Below are 22,901 nucleotides of genomic sequence, written 5' to 3'. Positions count from 1 at the left end.
ATGCCTCATATGCTGCCCTAGTGATGGTTCAAGCTTTTGCTTGAGTGTCATGTCCAGGCTGGATGGAGTTACAGCTCTAAAGTAAAGCTGGATACTTTCTTGTCCCTTCTGAAGCAAATCTGTCTCCTTATCTACATGCTTTGTGCTCCTGATGGGGGTCCTGCTGTGTCAGTACAAGGACCCAAGCCTGAATAACTCTCAGTAGTCAGGGGTTCCAGCTCCTCTGTAAATAACCTTGGGGGGCCCCAGCCTATGAGACCGCTGAATGTGGATGTGTTGTGGTCTCCAGACAGTACTCATTTCTCCAACAGGGATGAGCAAACTCTGCTAGACTGAAACAACCCCCATCCTTACACCCTTCTGCATTTCAAGGCATGGAAGCAGGATTAAAGTGTAAACTCTTAGCAACAGTCCCTGCCTTGTTCTGTGTGTTTGTACTGCACCTAGCACAAACTGGGCCCTGTCCTGCTTGGGACTCCAGGGCACCACTGTAATACAAATAGTAAAGAATAAGATGGGAGTGGTCTGGCTTAGCTAGATGCAGGTGCTGAAATAGCCCAGGAGAGGCTGTTCTTTCACTATTTCTAGCTAGAACTGAAAGCAAATGTGCAAAAAATAATATAATAAAGTAAAATAAATGAGAACAAGGTGAGAGTCTCTTCCTGTGAGATTCCCTGTCAGCTGTACAGACTCAAGGTCTGCATGGTTCAGATAAGCCTTGGGTAAGCACCTAAACTTTAGAGTGCTTATCTAAATTGCACCTGAGCGCCAAACCTGCTGCTGGATTGCCCTCTCCTAGTCTCCAGCACATATCTGTCTAATGGAGGCCTGCTCCAATAGAAAGGTCCTTGAATCTGATCCACTGAAAATGAGAGTGTGGGGGCGGCAGCAGATGGTGAGTACTGGTGCTGTTTATTGTGCTGGGCTAAGCAGGGAGAGAGAGAGAAAGGAGACCTGCAGCATCCAGTTGAAATACGGCAACAAGTTTCTCTCTTTTGGAGACATGGTGTGAGGTGGTTCAAATAATTTGCTGTATTTATAAATCAAATAACCAGGCTCAGCCAGGGAGGGTGACCAATACGCTCTGCAGTCTTTCTTGTTCCTCACTTATGGCTGCCATAGGGGAGGCAGTCCTGGGGTTGGGAGAAGTAGTCTGAAAGAGCAACTTGCAGTTCAGCAACTGTGGCAAGAGTGATCTCTCTTTTTGTTCGTGTGTAATTCTCCCCAAGAAGCAGCTGGCTGGGGAGCAGCAGCAATGTGTTGGAAAGAGGCAATGGGCAAATTGTAATTGGAACGAAAATCTAGAGAGCTTCGATTCACAGGGAAAGTCTGTGTTTTCAAAAGTGCATGGGATGCTAGGAATCCAAGTCTTACCTAAAAAGCCTGGAAGACAGCCTAGTCTTCATTGGGGTGCCACTTCAGATTTTGGTGGGGGGAAGGGGCAACTTTAACCATGATTCCAGGAGCTATTAAGACACTTGAAAACTCTAGTTTTTTGGCAGATAACACAGCAATTAGCTGACAGGCGCATTGTATCTAATTCCTATATAAAAGAAAGAAAATTAAATAAATATTAGACCCAGTCAGCTCTAATATTAATATGTTCTGACATCTTGTGGTAAGTCACTTAAGGGACACTGGTTAGGTTTAAAAATGTATATTTTAGTAAGTATATTCTTACTTTGCTTCTAACTTTGCGGAGAGAGAGACCCCATTAGGGCTCCTGGGCTCTGGGAGAGGAGAGGGTTCCTAGTGGGTTACAGCGGGGGGATGGAGGAACATCTGGGTTCTATATAAGAACATCAGAATGGCAGTACTGGGTAAGACCAATGGTCCACCTAGTCCAGTATCCTGTCTTCCAACAGTAGCCAATCCCAGGTGCTTCAGAGGGAATGACTAGAACAGGCAATCATCAAGTGATCTGTCCCCTGTCACCCACTCCCAGCTTCTGGCAAACTGAGACTAGGGGCATGCAGAATATGGTGTTGGATCCCTGCCCACCCTGGCTAATAGCCGTTGATGGACCTATCCTCCATGAACTTATCTAGTTCTGTTATTGGAACCCTGTTATAGTTTTGGCCTTCATACCATCCGCTGGCAGAGTTCCACAGGTTAACTTTGAGGAAATACCTTTGTTTGTTTTAAATCTGCTGCCTATTAATTTCATTGGGTGCCCTCTAGTTCTTGTGTTATGTGACTGAGTAAATAACATTTCCTTATTCAATTTTTCCACACCTTTCATGATTTTATAGACCTCTATCGTATCCCCCTTTGTCATCCTTTTCCAAGCTGAAAAGTCCTAGTCATTTTAATCTCTCCTCATATGGTAGGTGTCCCAGACCCCTAATCATTTCTGTTGCCCTTCTCTGTACTTTGAGATGGGGTGACCCAAATCTGCATGAAGTATTCAATATGTGGGTGGACCATGGATTTATGTAGAGGCAATTTGATATTTTCTGTTTTATTTTCTATCCTTTTCCTAATGATTCCCAATATTCTCTTAGCTTTTTTGGTTACCACTGCACATTGAGTGGATGATTTCAGAGAACTGTCCACAATGACTCCAAGATCTCTTTCTTGATGGGTAACAGCTAACTTAGACCCCATCATTTTGTATGCATAGTTGGGATTATATTTCGCCATGTGCATTACTTTGCATTTATCAATACTGAATTTCATCTGCCATTGCGTTGCCCAGTCACCCAGTTTTGTGAGATCCCTTTGTAACCCTTTTCAGTCTGCTTTGGATTTAACTATCTTGAGTAATTTTGTATCATTGGCAAATTTTGCCACCTCACTGTTTACCCCTTTTTCCAGATAATTTATGAATATGTTGAACAGCACTGATCCCAGTACAGAGCCCTGTGGGATACCAATATTTACCTGTCTCCACTCTCACCATTTATTCCTACCCTTTGTTTTCAATCTTTTAACTGGAGTGCTTAGCAATGCTTTCAGGATCATCTAACTAGCCATAATTTAATTACAAGGCTTTTGTTATCTTAATCACCTTGCTTCTGTTTATAAACAAACTCCCTGCCCCAAAGGCAGAAGCTGGGAGCAGTACAGAATTCATCACATATCACACTCAAGATGTGTTGCAATTAAGAGCTCCGGCTAAGGTAGGGCATGCACTGTGAGGAGACCTTGGGTACAAAACTCAGAGGGGGGCTACAGTCCTCCCTTCCCACCCTAAATGGTGCTCCAGATCTTCATTTAAGATCCCAGACTGCTGAGGTTCACTTCAGGCTTCAAGCTGCTCTGGCTCCAGGCCTGCTGACAGGGGAGGGCAAAGGGGTGCTTTGCTCCACCGCCCTTGCTCTGCGCTGCTCCTGGAAGCGGCTGGCACATCCCTGCGGCCTCTGGGGAGGGGGTCTTCGTGCGCTGCCCCCACCCTGAGCACTGACTCCGCAGATCCCATTGGCCAGGAACTGTGGCCAATGGGAGCTGCAGGGGCAGTGCCTGTGGGCAGCAGCACGTGGAAATCCTCTGGGCCCCCTGTCTAGGAGCTGTTGCCAGAGGGGTGTGCCGGTTGCTTTCGGGAGCTATGTGAGGTAAGCGCCGACCCCCTGGTCCCCTCCTGCACCCTAACCCTCTGCCCCAGCCTGGTGAAAGTGAATGAAGGTGGGGGGCGAGTGAGCAATGGAGAAGGGAGGGGGATGGAGTGAGCAGGGGGTGGGGACTCAGAGAAGAGGCGGGACAGGGGCATGGTCTCGGGGAAGGGTCAGAGCCAGGCAAGGGTGGGGTTTGCATGATTAGACAGTTGGCAACGTTACTGGGTAGGCATATGGAAGCCCTAGCTGTGGAGGAAGAGTGTGCCCAGCAATGCACCCGGCAGCTCACTGGGCACCTGCCAGTGTAGGCGTAGCACCACCCAAATGTCAGGCAGACCGTCTTCGTGGGCGTGGCTTGTGCGTGCTTGGGGGCCCGCTGACTGTTCTGTCCTGGGGCCTGGAATTGCTGTCGGCTGGCCTGTCTGGCTCCATCCAAAGTCCTCATTCTGGCAAGTAAAGCCAGGCCCTTCCATCTGTGGCAAAGCCTGTCTCCATGACTAAGATGTGCCTCTTGTTTTAGAGGGCTTTGTGCGATGCTCCCAAACACTTAAAGCCATGGAGGACCATTCTTGTGTAGATTTAAAGGCCGTCCCAAACCTGAATGACTCCCTGTACAGTATAAGTGATATTTCTTTGTGCTGCTCCTCCAAACTTACTCAAATAGACCAACCTTCATGGCCTGGCACAATGGAAATGTATAGAAGAAGCAGATGCTAATGAATGACAGTATGCAAGAGTGTAACACACATCTCAGCAGCAGGCACATCCCTTGCCAACCTGGCAAACAAAGGCTCATGCTCTGATCTTCCACATGACAGCACTTTGCAGCTCAAATTGCAGTCTTCTGAAGGGAGAGCTGCTGGGATGCTAATGCTGGCCCTTCTTTCTTCTGAGCACTGTTTGGTGTTTCCCATTGCTAATAAAAATGTCTCCTTTCTTGGAAACAACTGCTCATGGGACACCAACTTTACATGCCCCAATAGGAACAGGCAGATCAACCCCCAGCTAAAAAAGGTCTTGGCTAACTTTACTTCCTGGACCCCAGAGAGGCTGCTGTAGGGAACCAGTAGGAAATCTCCTTGGTAGGCCTCAGCAGACAAGGACCTGTAGAATAATGCAGGAGCACTGTCCTGTTGGCATAGAGCGTCTTTACCAGACATGCTGCAGCTGCACCAATGTAGCGCTTCTAGTGTAGACCTGCCCTCAGTATTATTATCATGATTCTCTGAATTACAGTAGTTCTTATAGATCCTAGCTGAGACCCTGGGCCCATTGTGCTGGGCACTGTACATACACATAGTAAAAGACACCCTGTCCTGAAGAGCTTGTAATTTAAATAGACAAGAGAAGTAGTGGGAGGCGAAACTGAGGCACTTGGAGGTGAAGTAACTTACCCGAGGGGTTACACAGAAAGTCAGTGGCAGGGTCAGGATTAGGACCCAGGTCTCCTGAGTCCCACTTCTCTGCCCCATCCACTGGGCCATAATGTCTGTCTGTGGTGCCCATGTCAGTTTAATTGATCAGGGTTACTTATATCATGGATTTTTTTTTTTTATTAAATACCATGTTAGCAAAACATACACACACACACAAACAAAAGGGAGTAAATTACACGGTGTGAGGTGGGGGTATTTTTAGCTTTGCTCTTTGGACCTAATCAGTTAGACTGGCATTGTTTGCAATAGACTGTTGCAATAAGGGAAGAGTCCCCTTTATTTGCTCTAGGGAAATTGCTGTTGATGGCTTTGGCAGACATGAACTCTGACCTCCTCCTGTTCCTCATCCACGTTCCACCTCTTCCCATCCCCCGCTGCTGACTGATGTTCCAGCAGACAGAAGTCACTGATGCAGAAATGTATATTTCCAGGAGTCAATAAGCCCCGAGCCACAGCACAATTGGAGCAACAGGATTATAGGGTGATACTAGACAGTAGACCACACAGCACTGACTCATAGCAAGCTACAGAGGAAAAGGATTGGCACCAGGTCACGTGCTGCACATCTGCAATGCAAATTAATTATCATCTATCCGGACATATATCAAATGATCAAAGTTCCTGCTGCCAGGAATGACTAGGAATTTGTGGCAGGTCCTGAAATTCACAACACAGCAGGAGATGTCGGGATTCATTAGGAACTGCAGCAGCTCTAGGCCCCAAGGCAGTGGAAACAAGAGAAGCACAGTAACCAGCAAGTCGGAGCATTAATAGGTCAGCCAGTGAGGAGGGGTGCAAGGTGGCGACCTTGCAGAGGCTCTTGTCTGAGGCCCAGCAAACCTCAGTGCTCTGGTGCAACTCTGAGCACCTTCTCTCTCCTGTCCCTTCCAGAGTTCAAAAGGAGATGGTGATGAGGAGGGAGGAGGATCCCATGAGGCCCCAGTGTCAGCTTTCATCATGCTGTTTGCAATGAGAGCCTGAGATTTTCCAGCGCTGAACATTTCTGTGTCTCGTCTACCACCACACCCTGAAATCAAATTCACAGCCAGGTGAACCAGGCACTGTACAAACATGTCAGAGCTGCCTCCGCCCCCTTCTCTCCCGCTCTCTCTTGCCTTCTCCTTTCTCTCTCAAGTTTCTCGGCGAGTCAACGGATTCCAGCGTGAGAATATTTCCACCTCTCCACTGGTTCTGGAGCAGTGAGAAATCTAGGGTAAGCATCAGATGGCAGGTCTGGGGACGGTCACTGGGTTTGCTTTCTGTATTTAGAACAACAACCGTCTAATGGCTGCTGTTTCCTGGGGTTTGTTTCCTCTGTTTACAGAGGACTAGGTCTGTCAGTTTAAACTAATGTCTCAGCTTTCCCGTGGCTGTGCTTCTATGGGTTAACCCCTTCTCTTCGGAGCTGCGTTTTCAATCTTAGCAGTGCCAGGAATGCACGTGCCAAGCTCTTGTGTGTTGGCAGCACCACTTTACGGCAATGGGAGAGGGAAGCAGTTTGGGGGTTGTGGAGCTTTTTCCTTCCGGTCTGGTTCTGGAAGGGAAAGAAAACTGGGAGCTGGGCTGCTCTGGGAAGGAATTTACTCCATCTTTGCTCCTACAGCCCAGGGACACTGTCCACCAGTTGGCTTTGCTGGATGGCAGTGGTGGTTTCCCTGCAGCCCTTTCTCTATTCTCACTCAGAATTGTCCTCTACTGGCACTCGCACAGTGGGACAGGCAGTGTGATCTCCTTTCTGTCACCACCCCATCCCCTTCAGACAAGCAAGAATGCATGTCTCTTATGGGGATGTGGCATTTGGGACCTGTTAGTGTAAACTGTCAACAACGCAGAGTGTGGAATGAAAATGCCTTACTGGACTTGGCAGTTGGTGAAGAAGGTTAAAGTCACCCCTGATGATGCTTGGGAAAGCAGACAGCCCATGTCAGGAACATGCCTGCTTGCTGGTGTATGCAAGATGTAACAATATCTCCAGGAAGCCCCCTTATATCTGCAGGGGCTCTCACCATACCTATCAAAGATACTTATTGATTGACTGACTAGCTAAAACCCCTCATGCCCATATCCCTAGATTTCTCCCTTGCTATGTCAGCTAAGACCCTTTCAGCACAGCTACTGACATATCATGTCGAAACACTGTGTATATCTGGAGTGTCAGGGAACTAGCTAACTTCATACTATTTGAAAACCATTTGTCAAATGACATTGGCAATGTACACACAATCTCTTTTAACCAAGTGATCTCACACAGACAGACAGACAGACAGACAGACACACACACACACACACTACAAGGAAAAGGTAGGTCTGTGGCAATTGTCCAGTAATATTTACTGATCCGTTTGTCCTCTTGTTTGCCAGGATATTAATGACTTAATGTACTGGAGTACCGAACAGTGAAGTAGTCTGAGAAGAAGAAGAAGAGAAGCACCTAGCTGGTGAGTGAGTACTCAAAGGTGGGGCTTTGGGATATGTGCAAAATGAGGCATTTGCTGAAAAGATAAATGGCCAATCCCCCTTTCTGGAGTCCATCCATAAGACAATGCCCAGTGCAGCTGAATCCCTAAATTGCTGCTTGTGAAAGGGGTGCTGCTGTCTTGGCATTGTATAAATTCTCTCTCCCCTAAGCAGTCTAGTTATTAATCACGTGGTAATGCTGTGCATTGATGTGCACATTGTGCAGCACATTGATATGTATGAACAATGGCTTATAAATAAGCTAATAGTAAATAGAGCTGGTCAACTAGTATGAAGACCTGTTTGTGAAATTAGCAGCTGGGCTTCAGAGCAGCCTGTTTGTGTCCCTCTGTGGTATGCTGCCTGTGAACATTCATGTGAACAAAATTTTGTGTGTAAGAATGTTCATGAGAGAGAATTTGGGGCCCAGCAGGTGAGATTCAGTTAACTGAGAAACAAAATTTGTTTTGATGATCAAACAAAATTCCTTCCAGAGGAAAGTGTATGTACTTCATAAAAGTTCAGCCATCCTATCATGGAACAGAAACAATAGCATGTGAGCTTGGTGACCAGTCCCACACGTCAAATAACGAATTCTGAGTATCAGTACCTAAATGGATAGTTGCTGTGAACAGTTTGTGAACAACCCACAGGTCAAACATCTTTGTCAAAATTATTTGATGTGTTCATAAAAATCACAATCTGTTCAAAGACAATTCATGTGCAGAGAGAAAGGGCTAAATATGTTGAGTAAACTGTTTAAAACAATTGGACAGATTAGCTCTAATTGTAAGTAAAAATGCATTTAACTACATACATCCCATTTTCCTGGATCATGCAATATTTTATTTTCAAACCTACACTGCATTATTTTTGCTCCTGATAATCAAGCTTTATCTATCTGTCTTTGTAGAAGGATGGTATCTAAGGCTCCATGTCATCCCCTGGGTCTGGCTCACACATAACTCCCTGGGAGTCCAGTTAACACTCCTCTTCAGTCAGTGACAGAATCTCTGGAAGTTAACATAAGATGCTACCCTCCTCAGCCCAGGGGTTAGGGAAGAGCACATGTATCATCACAGCAATCTCAGACCATGTCAGATCAGGATTTAAACTATGGGACCAATTCTCCACTCTATCACATCATTTTTGCTCCTGTGTATCTCTGTTGACATGAATGGGTTATATCAATGTTGTAAACATTTGTTAACCTTTATGCTGAAATGTTTCCAATTAATATTGAGTTGTTAAACATAAGGGTCCATGAAAACCCAACTTGGTTTTCAGATTCAAGCTTCTAGAATGGGTGCAAAAAAACTGTTTAGTAGAGGATCACTAGGCAACACTTTGAATGATACAACCAAACTTTATTAGAAAAATGATTAGTTAAGCAAACAGGCATGTAAATACTATGTACACAAATGCTACTATTGTACTCCCAGTCCAAGATGGGAGTCAGTGGGTGATCAGTCCACTGACAACAGAGTGAAGTACAGCCTTATAGTCTTGGAACTGAATGGTACTCTTTGGATGTTAACTGGAGCTCTCCCTTGCAATTCAGCAAAACTACTCCTTTTATATTCTATTACAAGGGTAGGCAACCTATGGCAGAGCTGATTTTCAGTGGCACTCACACTGCCCGGGTCCTGGCCACCAGTCCGGGGGCTCTGTATTTTAATTTAATTTTAAATGAAGTGTCTTAAACATTTTAAAAACCTCATTTACTTTACATACAACAATAGTTTAGTTATATATTATAGACCTATAGAAAGAGACCTTCTAAAAACATTAAAATGTATTACTGGCACACGAAACCTTAAATTACAGTGAATAAATGAAGATTCGGCACAGCACTTCTGAAAGGTTGCTGACCCCTGCACTATTATAATACTAATTAGCATTAAACTGTCCTTTACCATAACTATATTTCTTTCATCTTTTTATTGGCTCTTTACACTACACATTATTTAAATTAACATCTGCACCAATGGCCTTCGCATACTAGCAATATAGATAACATTTTAATAAACCATTCACAATTTTCGTAAACACTTATTAAAAATGTTGTTTAAACTGGTTATAACCCAATCATAATGGTAACAAAGTCCTGGGTCACATCCTTGCTAACTCTTACTTTCCCATAACACTCTGTCTCCAACTCATCTTTGCCTTTTCTCACACTAGCAACTTCAGTTTCCCTTACTCCTCTACACCGAGGTTTTCGACCCAAGTTAGCCTAACTTCTACTTACTTCTTAATCCAAACTATCCTATAGCTTACAGTGTAAATCAGATATAATGGAGGGGAGAATCAGGCCATATCCATTTAACGTGGCTCTTGTATGGTATCTAAAGGGCAAGCTCAGGTTCCTGGGTGGCAGCACGTTTGTTGTTGCTACACTGCTGAATTAACACTTGAGTAGTATTGATATTACTTTTGGTTTTAGATTGATTGCCTTGGTCTTACATAAGAGTCAAACATTAACATAGTTGGATAAAATAAAAATCAGGCTCCTGTTCCCTTCAAAACCTGTTGTTAGCAATGTTTCTTAGCCTTATATATGATGATGCTATTACCCTTACAAATCAGAGGCTCCTCCCATTCCCATCCCTTCTACAGTCTGAGAACTGGGTGACAAAATAACTGATACCTGAGAGGAGGTGTGGTCTGACCTGATGTTACTGAATTGTGACTGTAATGGATACAGCAGGGGGCTGGGGGTCAGTGAGGGTCTGGGTTCTAAGCTCAGTTTATATGACTCACTGTGTGGTTTGGGTAGGATTGCCAACTTTCTAGTCTCACAAAACTGAACACTCTAGCCCCACCCCTTCCCTGAAGCCCTGCCACCCATTCATTACATTCCCTCTCCCTCGATAGCTCCCTCTCCTCCACCCTCACTCATAGGTGGCAAGTTATATACATTTGCGGTGCCCGAACGCCAGGAATATTCAGGGCAGGGGGCCCTGCTCCAGCAACATTGGAGCTGGGTCGCTCCCCCGGCCCTGCCTGGATCGGCCCCGGCCCCTGCGGGTCTTCACCCGCCGCGCCGTGTCCCTGCCTGGAGCGGGTTCTGGCCTCCGCCTGCCACCCCTCCCCCTGCGTGTCCCCCCCCTGCTGCGCCGCGTCCCTGCCTGACAGAAATCAGCGCCCGCCTCTCCCCTGCCTGCTTGCGCTGTGGAGTAGCTCTGGGCAGAACTGCTGTCTGCTGCCCCAGGGTCCTAGTGCCTGCCATCCCCTATTGGCAAGGCAGGCTGCCCTTCCCCTGCCCTTCTGTCCTAGCCCTGAGCCTCTCCAATGCCCCAAACCCCTCAGCCCCAGCCAGAGCCCTCATCCCCCTGCACCCTAATTCTCTTCCTCAGCCCTGAGCCCCCCCGCATCATGAACGCCTCATCCTCAGTCCCAACCCTCATTCCCCTGCACCGTCATCCTCTGCCCCAGCCCTGAGCCCCCCCGCATCATGAACCCTCAGCCTCACAGCCCAACCCTCTTCCCTAGCCCTGAGCCCCCACCCTGCATCATGAACCCCTCATCCTCAGCCCTTACCCCACACCCCAACCCTCTGCCCTAGCCCTGAGCCCCCTCCTGCATCATGAATCCCTCATCCTCAGCCCCACAGCCCTCCCCCCTGCACTCCCTCCTATCCCTAAACCCCCTCCCAGAGCATGCACCCCCTCCCAGAGCGTGCACCACCTCCCCCTTCCTACATCCCCACCTCCAGCCCAGAGCCTGCACCCAAACTCCGTCCCAAAGCCTGCACCCCTCATGTCCTCCTGCATACCCACTCCCTGCCCTAGTCCGGAGCCTGCACCCAGCACCCAAACTCCATCCCAAAGCCTGCACCCCTCCTGCACCCTAATCCCCAGCCCAGGACCTGCACCCCAGACCTCCCCCCGAAACCCCGCCCAGAGCCTTAGGCAGGTGGGGGTGGAGTCTGGGGGGGTGGAGTTGGGGAGCGGGTTCTGTGCACCACCAAAATTTCTACAAACTTGCCACCCATGCCCTCACTCACTTTTACTGGGCTGGGGCAGAGGGTTGTGGTGCAGGAAGGGGTGAGGACCTTAACTGGGGGTGCAGGCTCTGGGATGGGGCCAGAAATGAGGGTTCAGGAGGGGGCTTCAGCCTGGGGCAGGGAGTTGGGGTATAAGAGGGGTGAGGGCTCCGGCTGGGGGTGCGGACTCTGGGGTGGGGATGAGAGGTTTGGGGTACAGGAGGGGGCTCCAGGTTGGGGGGTGGGGCCAAAGGATTTGGAGTGTGGGAGGAGGCTGCAGGTTGAGGCAGGGGGTTGGGGTCTGGAGGGGGTGAGGGCTCAGGGGTGGGGCCAGGGATGAGGGGTTTGGGGTGCAGGAGGGTATTCCAGATTGGGGAGGCTTGAGGGGGTGGGGATGAAGGGTTTGGGGTGCAGGAGGGTACTCCAGGTTGAGGAGGGCTCAGGGCTGGGGCAGGGGGTTGGAGCTTGGGGTTGGGGCATGGCCAGCTCTCGGTCAGTGGTGCAGCGGGGAAGCTAAGGCAGACTGCCTGCCTGTCCTAGCACCATACTGAACGTGCCCCAGAAGTGGCCAGCAGGTCCAGGTCTTAGGCAGGGGCAGCCAGGAGACTCCACGTGCCGCTCTCGTCTGCAGGCACTGCCCCCTCCAGCTCCCATTAGCTGGGAACCAGCTAATGGGATTGCAGAGCTGGTGCTCAGGGTGTAGGCAGTGTGCGGAGCCCTGTGCCCTCCCTTCCCCCCGCCTAAGAGCAGAGCTGCTGGCCCCTTCTGGGGTGCAGCGTGGTATCAGCCAGGACAGGTAGGGACTAGCCTGCCTTAGCGCGCAGCACCACCAACCGGACTTTTAATGGCCCAGTTGACGGCACTGACTGGAGCCGCCAGGGTCCCTTTTTGATGGGGTGTTCCGGTCGAAAACCAGACACCTGGTCACCCTAGATTTACGGTAAGTCACTTTACGTCTCTGTGCTTCAGTTTCTCCATCTGTAAAATGGGGATAATACACTTGACCAGTCTCACAGGCTGGTGGCAGGTTTCGTGTTTTCATAAAGCACTTTGAGCTGCATGAGTGCAAAGCAATATGTTATTACCTACATTATGATAAGTAGGGAATCAACTTGTCTTTATTATTGTTTGGAAGCAGCTAAAATTGTCTCCAAAACCTTGCTAGCCAAGCTGCTGGTGTCATCATGATCAGGTGGCATGCTCCTGCCATCTCATCACATTTCCACCACATTGCTAAGGCAAGAATCCTGGGGCCTCATTCCTCATTGCTCTGCACCTTGTGTGGGCTCTTACATCTGGGCACTATTTTGATTTGGTAGCATTTTTCACACCCTTTGCACAGATGTAGATGACTTCGCAAGGTGCAGGACAATGGAGAATCAGGGCTTGGGATTTCCTTGCCCTTATATACAGAGTCCCAAGGAAGGGCAAGCTTGGCAAATGTCTCCACAGTGTCTTGAATTAATGAGCAGTCTGTTATATGGCAAGTGGAGAGCATGTGGAAAAACATGATTTTTTAAAAATGAAAACAATCCATCTCCATTTTTGGATGCATCCCAGGGACTGTAAATGGAATGGGGCTGTGAATGTAGGGCAGTGTTCATCTGTGGCCTGGTCTACCCTACGCATTTAAACTGATTTTAGCAGAGTTAACCCAATTTAACGCTGCACCCGTCCACACAACGAAGCCCTTTATATCCATATAAAGGGCTCTTTAAACCGGTTTCTGTACTCCTCCTCAATGAGAGGAGTAGCACTGAAATCGGTATTACCATATTGGATTAGGGTTAGTGTGGCCGCAAATTGATGGTATTGGCCTCCGGGTGGTATCCCACAGTGCACCACTGTGACCGCTCTGGACAGCAATCTGAACTCGGATGCACTGACCAGGTAGACAGGAAAAGCCAAATATAACATAACCATATCTCTGACTTAAAGAATAGCCTATAAGGGATCATACAAACAACAGATCATCTATGTACATGGAGTTAAATTGAAGTCTCCTATACTAGTGATCGTCGTCTAAGGATGCAGTAATCATGATTTAAAGTCTCTTAATTTAATATTTAAATCAAATCATCCAACAATTGGATAGCAGAATAAGGGGCTCTGAATCGCCGCCCAGCTACGTCACTTGCGTTCTTGGCCCACCTTGAGCACCCCATACCCATGAGACCCTCCTTAGCACACACCTTCCACCCCATCCTAGACCCATAGACCAGTTCAGAGCCTGACTCCCGCCCAATAGCGCCCCACACCCTTCCATACCTTGCCCAGCCTGGAGCACTTCCCATAATTGCAACCCCTCATCAACAGTCGGGTGCTGGTAGCAGGAAGATCCCTGCTAGGCCAAACGCGGAAAAAGCTCAGCGCATTACTCCCTCCCTCCACACTGCTTGGCTTACCTGCAAGGAAGGATTCTTTAAGCAACAGGCAAACAGCCCAGTAGGAAATGGTCTCTCTGTCCCTTAATTAAATTCCTGAATCAACCAGGTACCATGAAGATATCACTTCCTGAGGATAACACAGTGGAGAATTAAAGAACGGCTTGTTGCTTGAAACCCACAAATCACGGGACCATTGCCCAGCTAGGCTTTTGTCATGCCAATGAATATGAACAATGGTGAGTGTTACTTGCTACATGCAATGGCGTGGTCAAGTGTCCTACCATGGAGGACGGAATAGGCTGCCTTGCCCAGAACCTTCTGCCAAAGGCTTTGGAGGCACCTCCAGGAGAGCTTCATGGAGTGTCCCTAGAGGATTTCCGCTCCATCCCCAACATTTAACAAACTTTTCAATAACCTGTACCTGGCCACGATGCATCCCAAGTCCTCAGGGCAAATCAATCATTAAAAAACGCTTGCTTTTAAAAACCATGTTTTATATTTACAAAGTATACTCACAGAGGTCGCTTCCATGGCTTCACTGTCTGGGGCTACTGGCTTGGGAGTCTGGAGGGTAAATTCCGTTCTTGGTAGAATAAAGCTCCTGGCTGTTGGGAGAACGGAGTGCTGTGTGCTCTCTGCAAGTTTGTCCTCCTCTTCCTCCTCCTCATCTTCGCCATCTGCAGAATCCTCAGCCATGGGCTGAGATTACCACCCCCACCTCGGAAATCCACAGGACAGGGGTGGGTATGGTGGCGGACCCCCTAAGAATTGCATGCAGCTCAGCGTAGAAGCGGCATATTTTCGGACTGCCCCGGACTTTCCGTTTGCTTCTTTGGTTTTCTGGTAAAGGCTTGTCTGAAGCTCCTTAACTTTCACTCTGCACTGCACTGAGTCCCTTGTGTTGACCTTTCTCATCATGGCCTGGAAATTTTTCAGTTTTTTTAATTTTCGTCTTTTGGAAGGAGTTCTGTTAGCAACGAATCCTCTCCCATATATTGCGATCAGATCCAGTACCTCCTGTGCGGTCCATCGCTGGCCCTTTTTCGATTCTCAGGAGAATCCATTGTTACCTGTGCTGATGAGCTCTGCGTGGTCACACTGTGCTGGTGCGCTCTCCATCCTAGGCAAACAGGAAATCGAATTTCAAAAGTTCGCGGGGGCTGTCCTACCTGGCCAGTGCCTCCGAGTTCAGATTGCTGTCCAGAGAGATCACAATGGTGGACTGTGGGATACTGCCTGGAGGCCAATACCGTCGATTTGCGGCCACACTAACCTAATCCGATATGGTTATACCTGATTTCAGCGCTACTCCTCTCGTTGGGGAGAGTACAGAAACTGGTTTAAAGAGCCCATTATATCGATATAAAGGGCCTCGTTGTGTGGACGGATGCAGCGTTAAATCAGTTTAATGCTGCTAAAATCGGTATAAACGTGTAGTGTAGACCCGCTGGTAAGTTAACACTGATCTGCAAGAATGGGGCAACGGTGGGACTTCTTGTGCCCTTTATTTCTTCGTGATCTATCAAGAATCCCCTAAATGTTGGATTTTTCTGCTGTTGTTTACTTAATTACTTTAGAAAGTCATACTGTCTACCCAATAAGCATTTGAGATTGTGCACTGGTTCCGCGCATGAGTAGGCGACCTAAAACTGTATGGGCCACTGAGAATTAGTAGGATATCATATCACAGAGCAAGAAAAGTGAAACCTGATTGCGACAGCACTTTATTCTTACTAGGATCATTTAAAACTCTTGAGGTTTTTAACTTTAAAAACGGTTTGGGAGAAAAGATCATTTGGTCAAGTTCCAACATTGTCTCTTCAATAAAGGTCTAAAAGAGCTATTTCTAAGATTAAAATCCTTTTTACAGCCGCAAGTCCCCAACAGAGGACATTCCAACAAACCAACAAACAAAAAGCCGTTTAGAAATTCTTTAATATAAGAACCAAAAAGAGCAACCCATTTTTTCCTTGCAGTAACCTTTCAGCATCTCTTTCTTCCCAAACAAGGATGATTAAATTGATCAAGTATTTTGTTTATACCCTTCAAAGCTAAGAAAGTTGAAATATTAATATTTAATTTAAGCTTCTTTCTAGCAACTCAAGAGAAACGATGATGGGCTTTTCATCAAATAAGTAACAGTAGTATTATATATATAAAATAAATCAGTTGACAGATAATGTTCAAAGACTGACCTATTTCCATGACTAATTCAAGTGCTATCATACAGCCAAGCTGGCCAAATTCACATGTACACGTACACACACACGGAAAAGTTATACACAAGCAGATGTTTGGACATAAAATTGAATCCACCACTTTGTTGGATTAACAAGCTTCTGGTAGGGTTTTTCAAGTATCAACAGAGTACTTGACACTTTACTAACCTCAGCTTCTCCTTCTACCCTAGACTAATAAAGAAACATCTGCGTCTAAGAACTTATTTTATGCACTTTGTCCATTTTATGTTTTTAGAACAGATTACTCAGCGTTGTCATAAAAATTTCTCATACAAGGTATTTAGGTATCCAAGTCCAAAAACATTTTGATAGCTTATTTAACTGCAGCCCATATGTACTCAGGAAGAGTCATTTATTCATGCAGAGCAGTATTTTACTACTTGTGTAATCCTATGGAAACCTGTTCAGAGTAAAATATTAATGCCTTGTAAGTGAGGGTAGTAGAAATTAGCCAAAAATTGTTATGTACCAAAAGGCAAGTAACAGAGCTCCAAATTTTATGTCATACTGAATGTTGCCTAGAATATTAGAATTAGTAAGGTAAGGAATGTCTGTGTTACAGTTACTGAGTCAAATTTCTCTGCTGGTTTAAAACTGACTTGCAGACCTGTACCAAGTTTACATACAACTGTCCAGAGAGAGTAATTATGAGCCCAATCATTTTTCTCCAAAAGAAAAACAGTTTTCCCCTACTTTTCTCACAAATCCAAATAGCAAGCCATCAAGTATAAGCAGGGGCATTGCCATGTAAATGTAGGGGCACTGCTAGCAGATCAAGGGACATGATCATTCCCCTCTATTCGACATTGTTGAGGCCTCATCTTGAGTACTGTATCCAGTCTTGGGCCCCACACTACAAGAAGGATGTGGAAAAATTGGAAAGAGTCCAGCAGAGGCAACAAAAATGATTAGCGGGCTGGAGCACATGACTTATGAGGAGAGGTTGAGGGAACTGGAATGTTTTAGTCTGAAGAAGAGAAGAATGAGGGGGGATTTTGATAGCTGCTTTCAACTACCTGAAAGGTGGTTCCAAAGAGGATATGGATCTAGACTGTTCTCAGTGGTACCAGATGAGATCATTACTCCTTCTGTTCTGTCAAGTTGCCCGAGTGAGAGAATTTAGGTTGGATATTTTTTTTTATTTTTTATTTTTTTTAAAATACACACAGTAGGAGAGTGGGGTGAAGCTGGAACCAAGATGACTACTGTGAGGCCATAAGTATAATTTACCACATTATGATTTCATTGCCCAGATAGACAATTCATAGAGACATATATATATACTAATCTCGAGTGCTCGTCTCTCATACTCCTCTCGTGCGCTGGTGGCTACACGTCTTGCAGCCTGAAGAATTCTGCTGCCATAGAAAATATGTTCTATGATTTTTCTGGGCAATGAATGTGCATTAATGTGGTAAATTATATTATGGCCTCACAGTAGTCATCTTGGTTTCCAGCTTACACACTCTCCTACTGTGATGATTGAAAAATTAAAAAATAAAAAAAAACTATCCAACCTTAAATTCTCACTTGCAACTTGATCAGAAACAAGAGATTAATGATCTCATCGGTACCACTGAGAACAGTCTAGATCCAGTCCTCTTTGGAACCACCCTTTCAGTGTAGTTGAAGATTCACCTAACTCTGACCCCCCCTTCCATTTCTTCTCTTCTTAGAACTAAACAATTTCCAGTTCCCTCAACTCTCCTCATAGTCATGTTCTCCAGCCCGCTAATCAATTTTGTTGCCCTCTGCTGGACTCTTTCCAATTTTTCCACATCCTTTCTTGTAGTGTGGGGGCCCAGAGAATTGGATACAGTAACTCAAGATGAGGCCTCAACAATGTCGAATAGAAGAGGAGAATGATCATGTCCCTTGTATCTGCTAGCAGTGCCCCTACATTTACATGGCAGTGCCCCTGCTTATACTTGATGGCTCTGCTTATTATGGATTTGTGAGGAAAAGTAAGGGAAAACTGTTTTTCTTTTGGAGAAAATGGATTGGCTCATAATTACTCTCCTGCAGACCAGTTGTATGTAAACTTGGTAACAGGTCTGCAAAGTCAGTTAACAACCATGCAGAGATATTTGACTCAGTAACTGCCTAACACCAGGACATTCCTTACCTTACTAATTCTAATATTCTCGGCAACATTCAGTAATTGACATAAAATTTGGAGCTCTGTTTACTTGCCTTTTGGGGACATAAACAATTTTTGCCTAATGTCTGGAGCTACCCTCACTTACAAGGGCATTAATATTTTACCTCTGAACAGGTTTCCATAGGAATACAACAAGTAGTAAAATACTGCTCTGCATGAATAGATGACTCTTCCTGAGTACATACTGGGCTTGCAGTTAAATAAGCTATCAAAATGTTTTGACTTGGAGTACCTTAAATGACCTTGTATGAGAAAATGTTATTGACAAACGCTGAGTAGTCTGTCTCAAAACATAAAAATGGACAAAGTTGCAGTAAAATAAGTTCTTAGACGCCAGATGTTTCTTATAATTTAGTCTAGGATAGAATTAGAAGCTGAAGGTTAGTAAATATTGTCTAAGTATATGTTGATACTTGAAAAAACCTACAGAAAGCTTGTTTAATCCCAACAAAGTGCGTCTTTTGCCGTGGATTCAATTTTATGTCCCAGACATCTGCTTGTGCTAATAACTTTCCGTGTGTGTGTGTACGTGTACATGTGAATTTGGCCAGCCTTGGCTTGTATGATAGCACTTGAACTTAGTCATGGAAATAGGTCCAGTCTTTTGAACATTAATCTGTCAACTGATTTTATTCTGTATATATATAATACTACTGTTACTTATTTGGGATGAAAAGCCCATCTATCGTTTCTCTTGAGTTGCTAGAAAGAAGCTTAAATTAAATATTAAATATTTTCAACTTTCTTAGCTTTGAAGGGTATAAACATATACTCTGATCATCTTTAATCATCCTTTGTTTGGGAAGAAAGAGATTCTGAAAGGTTATTGCAAGGGAAAAAATGGGTTGCTCTCTTTTGGTTGTTTATATAAAGAATTTCTCACGGCTTTTTTGTTTGTTGGTGTTGTTTGAATGTCCCTCTGTTGGGGGGACTTGCGGTCTGTACAAAGGATTTTAAATCTTATAGAATAGCTCTTTTAGACCGTTGTATTGAAAGAGACAAATGTTGTTAACTTGACCAAATAATCTTTTCTCCCAACCGTTTTTAAAGTTAAAAACCTCAAGACGGTTTTAAATGATACTGGTAAGATATAAAGTGCTGTCGAGGAGTAGCGCTGAAATCAGTATTACCATATCGGATTAGGGTTAGTGTGCCGCAAATCGACGGTATTGGCCTCCAGGCAGTATCCCACAGTGCACCATTGTGACTGCTCTGGACAGCAATCTGAACTCGGAGGCACTGGCCAGGTAGACAGGAAAAGCCCCGCGAACTTTGAATTTCATTTCCTGTTTGGCCAGCGTGGAGAGCTCACCAGCACAGGTGACCACGCAGAGCTCATCAGCACAGGTAACAATGCAGTCTCCTGAGAATCGAAAAGAGCTCCAGCATGGACCGCATGGGAGGTACTGGATCTGATCGCTATATGGGAGAGGATTCTGTGCTAACAGAACTCTGTTCCAAAAGACGAAATGAAAAAACATTTGAAAAAATTCCAAGGCTATGATGGAGAAAGGCCACACTCAGGGACTCAGTGCAGTGCAGAGTGAAAGTTAAGGAGCTCAGACAAGCCTACCAGAAAACCAAAGAAGCAAACGGAAGGTCCGGGGCAGGGCGAAAACATGCCGCTTCTACGCTGAGCTGCATGCAATTCTAGGGAGGGTCCGCCACCACTACACCCCCCCCTGTCCGTGGATTCCGAGGTGGGGTGGTAATCTCAGCCATGGCTGAGGATTCTGCGGACGGGGAAGATGAGGAGGAGGAAGAGGAGGACAAGCTTGCAGAGAGCACACAGCACTCCGTTCTCCCAACAGCCAGGAGCTTTTTCTCACCAGACGGAATTACCTCCCAGCCCTCCCAAGCCACTAGCCCAGACAATGAAGCCATGGAAGCGACCTCTGGTGAGTGTACTTTTGTAAATATAAAACATGGTTTAAAAGCAAGCGTTTTTTAATGATTGATTTGCCCTGAGGACTTGGGATGCATTCGCGGCCAGTACAGTTATTGGAAAAGTTTGTTAACATGTCTGGGGATGGAGCGGAAATCCTCCAGGGACATCTCCATGAAGCTCTCCTGGAGGTACTCCAAAAGCCTTTGCAGAAGGTTTCTGGGCAAGGCAGCCTTATTCCGTCCTCCATGGTAGGACACTTGACCACGCCATGCATGTAGCAAGTAATCTGGTATCATTGCATGACAAAGCCTAGCTGCGTATGGTCCCGGTGATTGCTGGCATTCAAGCAACATCCGTTCTTTATCTCGCTGTGTTATCCTCAGGAGAGTGATATCGTTCATGGTACCTGGTTGAAATTCAGGAATTTAATTAAGGGGACAGAGATGGCCATTCCTACTGGGCTGTTTGCCTGTTGCTTAAAAGAAATCCTTCCTTGCAGGTAGCCAAGCGGGGGGAGGGAGGAGGGGGGTGATGGCGCTGAGCTTTTTTTTGCGTTTGGCTAGCAGGGATCTTCCCTGCTACCAGCCACGCGGTGGGGGGAGAAGGGGGTGATTAGCAGTGATCTTCCATGATACCAGCACGCGGGTGGGGGAGGGGTAAAGTGCGATCATCCCAGAGAATTGGATGGGGGGGTGGTTTCTGCTGCTGCATGTTAACAGGAAAGAAGCAGCACTGAACGGGCTTTGCTTGGTATTTGGGAAAGGAGGGCACTGTGTATATGAAGGCTGCAGAAGAAGCCGAAAGACAATGGCTTACCATGGCCGCATGCAAGCTGAATTCTGCTGCTGCCTGACCTGCGTCTGTGAGATCTCTAACACCAGAGCCGCAGGCACTCAATATTAAGATGCAAAATGCGACCTTGTAGTGAAATCACATGTGCTATGTAAGGTGAATAGTGTTGTTCACTGTGAAAGAGTATAACATTGTTCTGTAAAATGTATCTTTTTAAATACTTCTCTCCCTTTTTTCCCTCCCTCATGCAGCTGCAAATTTTTCAAGCCTCCCTACTCCATCCCGAAGGCTATCTCAGATAAGGCGGAGAAAAAAAGATGCGAGACGAAATGTTCTCGGAAATCATGGAAGTACTCCCGCAATGAAAGAGCTCATCTGAATGAGTGGAAGGACGTGGTATCAAATTACAGGAAAGATGCCAGTGAACGTGAGGACAGGAGGGACCAACGTGAGGAGAGGAGGAGAGGAGACGCTCGAGATGAGAGGTGGCGGCAGGAAGATCAGAGGTGTAGGCAGGAAGATCAGCAGTGGCGGGATGCAACGCTGGGGGCTGCTGCTGCGTGATCAAACTGACATGCCTCGACGTCTGGTGGAGCTTCAGGAAACAGCAGCAGGATCACAGAGTGCCGCTGCTGCAGCCCTGTGTACCCACCTCACCCCTCACCATGTTCCATATCTTCCTCACCCAGACGTGTAAGAACGCGTGGGGGAAGGCTTCGTGCACCTGCCACTCCACCCCAGTGGACAGCCCAACAAAAGGCTGTCATTACTTTGAAATTTTTTTTAGTGGCCTTTTCCTTCCTCTATCCTCCTCCCAAACCACACCCGGGATACCTTGTCAGTTCTCTCCTCTTTTTATAATGAATTTTTAATAAAGAATACATGATTTTTAAACGATAGTGACTTTATTTCCTTAAGCAAGCTGTAATCGAAGGGGGAGGGTGGGTTGCTTACAGGGAATGAGTCAATCAAGGGGGGGGGGGGTTCATCAAGGGGAAACACACACAGCAGTCACACCGTACCCTGGCCCGTGATGAAACTCGTTTTCAAAGCTTCTCTGATGCGCACCGCTTCTTGGTGTGCTCTTCTAATCGCCCTGGTGTCTGGCTGCATGCGTAATCAGCGCCAGGTGATTTGCCTCAGCCTCCCCCCGCCCATAAAGGTCTCCCCTTACTCTCACAGAGATTGTGGAGCACACAGCAAGCAGCAATAACAATGGGGACATTGGTTTGGCTGAGGTCTGAGCGAGTCAGTAATGTGCCCAGCGCACCTTTAAACGGCCAAATGCACATTCTACCACCATTCTGCACTTGCTCAGCCTGTAGTTGAACAGCTCCTGACTACTGTCCAGGCTGCCTGTGTATGGCTTCATGAGCCATGGCATCAAGGGTAGGCTGGGTCCCCAGGATAACTACAGGCATTTTCAACATCCCCAACTGTTATTTTCTGGTCTGGGAAGTAATTCCCTTGCTGCAGCCATTTAAACAGAGTAGTGTCCTGAAGACGCGAGCGTCATGAACCCTTTCGCCTGGCCATCCCACGTGGATGTTGGTGAAACGTCCCTTGTGATCCACCAGTGCTTGCAGCACCATTGAAAAGTACCCCTTGCGGTTTACGTACTGGGTGCCCTGGTGCTCCGGTGCCAAGATAGGGATATGGGTTCCATCTATCGCCCCACCACAGTTAGGGAATCCCATTGCAGCAAAGCCATCCACTATGACCTGCACGTTTCCCAGAGTCACAACCTTTCGTAGCAGCAGCTTAATGATTGCTTTGGCTACTTGCATCACAGCAGCCCCCACAGTAGATTTTCCCACTCCAAATTGATTCCTGACTGACCGGTAGTAGCTGTCTGGCGTTGCAAGCTTCCAGAGGGCTATTGCCACTCGCTTCTCAACTGTGAGGGCTGCTCTCATCTTGGTATTCTGGCATTTCAGGCAGGGGAAAGCAAGTCACAAAGTTCCATGAAAGTGCCCTTACGCATGCGAAAGTTTCGCA

General features: G+C 46.5%; 1 protein-coding gene across 3 annotated transcripts in view; it reads left to right on the top strand.

The window, feature by feature from the left end:
* The window catches only part of PAK6 (p21 (RAC1) activated kinase 6), a 57,935-nt gene that overhangs the window by 13,331 nt on the left and 21,703 nt on the right, over nucleotides 1-22,901 (top strand). The window contains exons 1-2 of one of the 3 annotated variants that reach the window (XM_075065474.1): nucleotides 5,897-6,203; nucleotides 7,352-7,436. The gene's annotated coding sequence lies outside the window, so the exon portion shown is untranslated. Of the gene's footprint in view, nucleotides 1-5,896; nucleotides 6,204-7,351; nucleotides 7,437-22,901 lie in introns of those variants that run through there. The other 2 variants (XM_032802545.2, XM_032802540.2) reach the window with 2 other exon arrangements.

This window comes from Chelonoidis abingdonii, chromosome 4 (genome assembly GCF_003597395.2).
Source record: "Chelonoidis abingdonii isolate Lonesome George chromosome 4, CheloAbing_2.0, whole genome shotgun sequence".
Classification (NCBI taxonomy): Eukaryota; Metazoa; Chordata; order Testudines; family Testudinidae; genus Chelonoidis; species Chelonoidis abingdonii.
The sequence above is the reverse complement of the archived record's forward strand: the minus strand, read 5'-3'. Positions and strand labels throughout refer to the sequence as shown.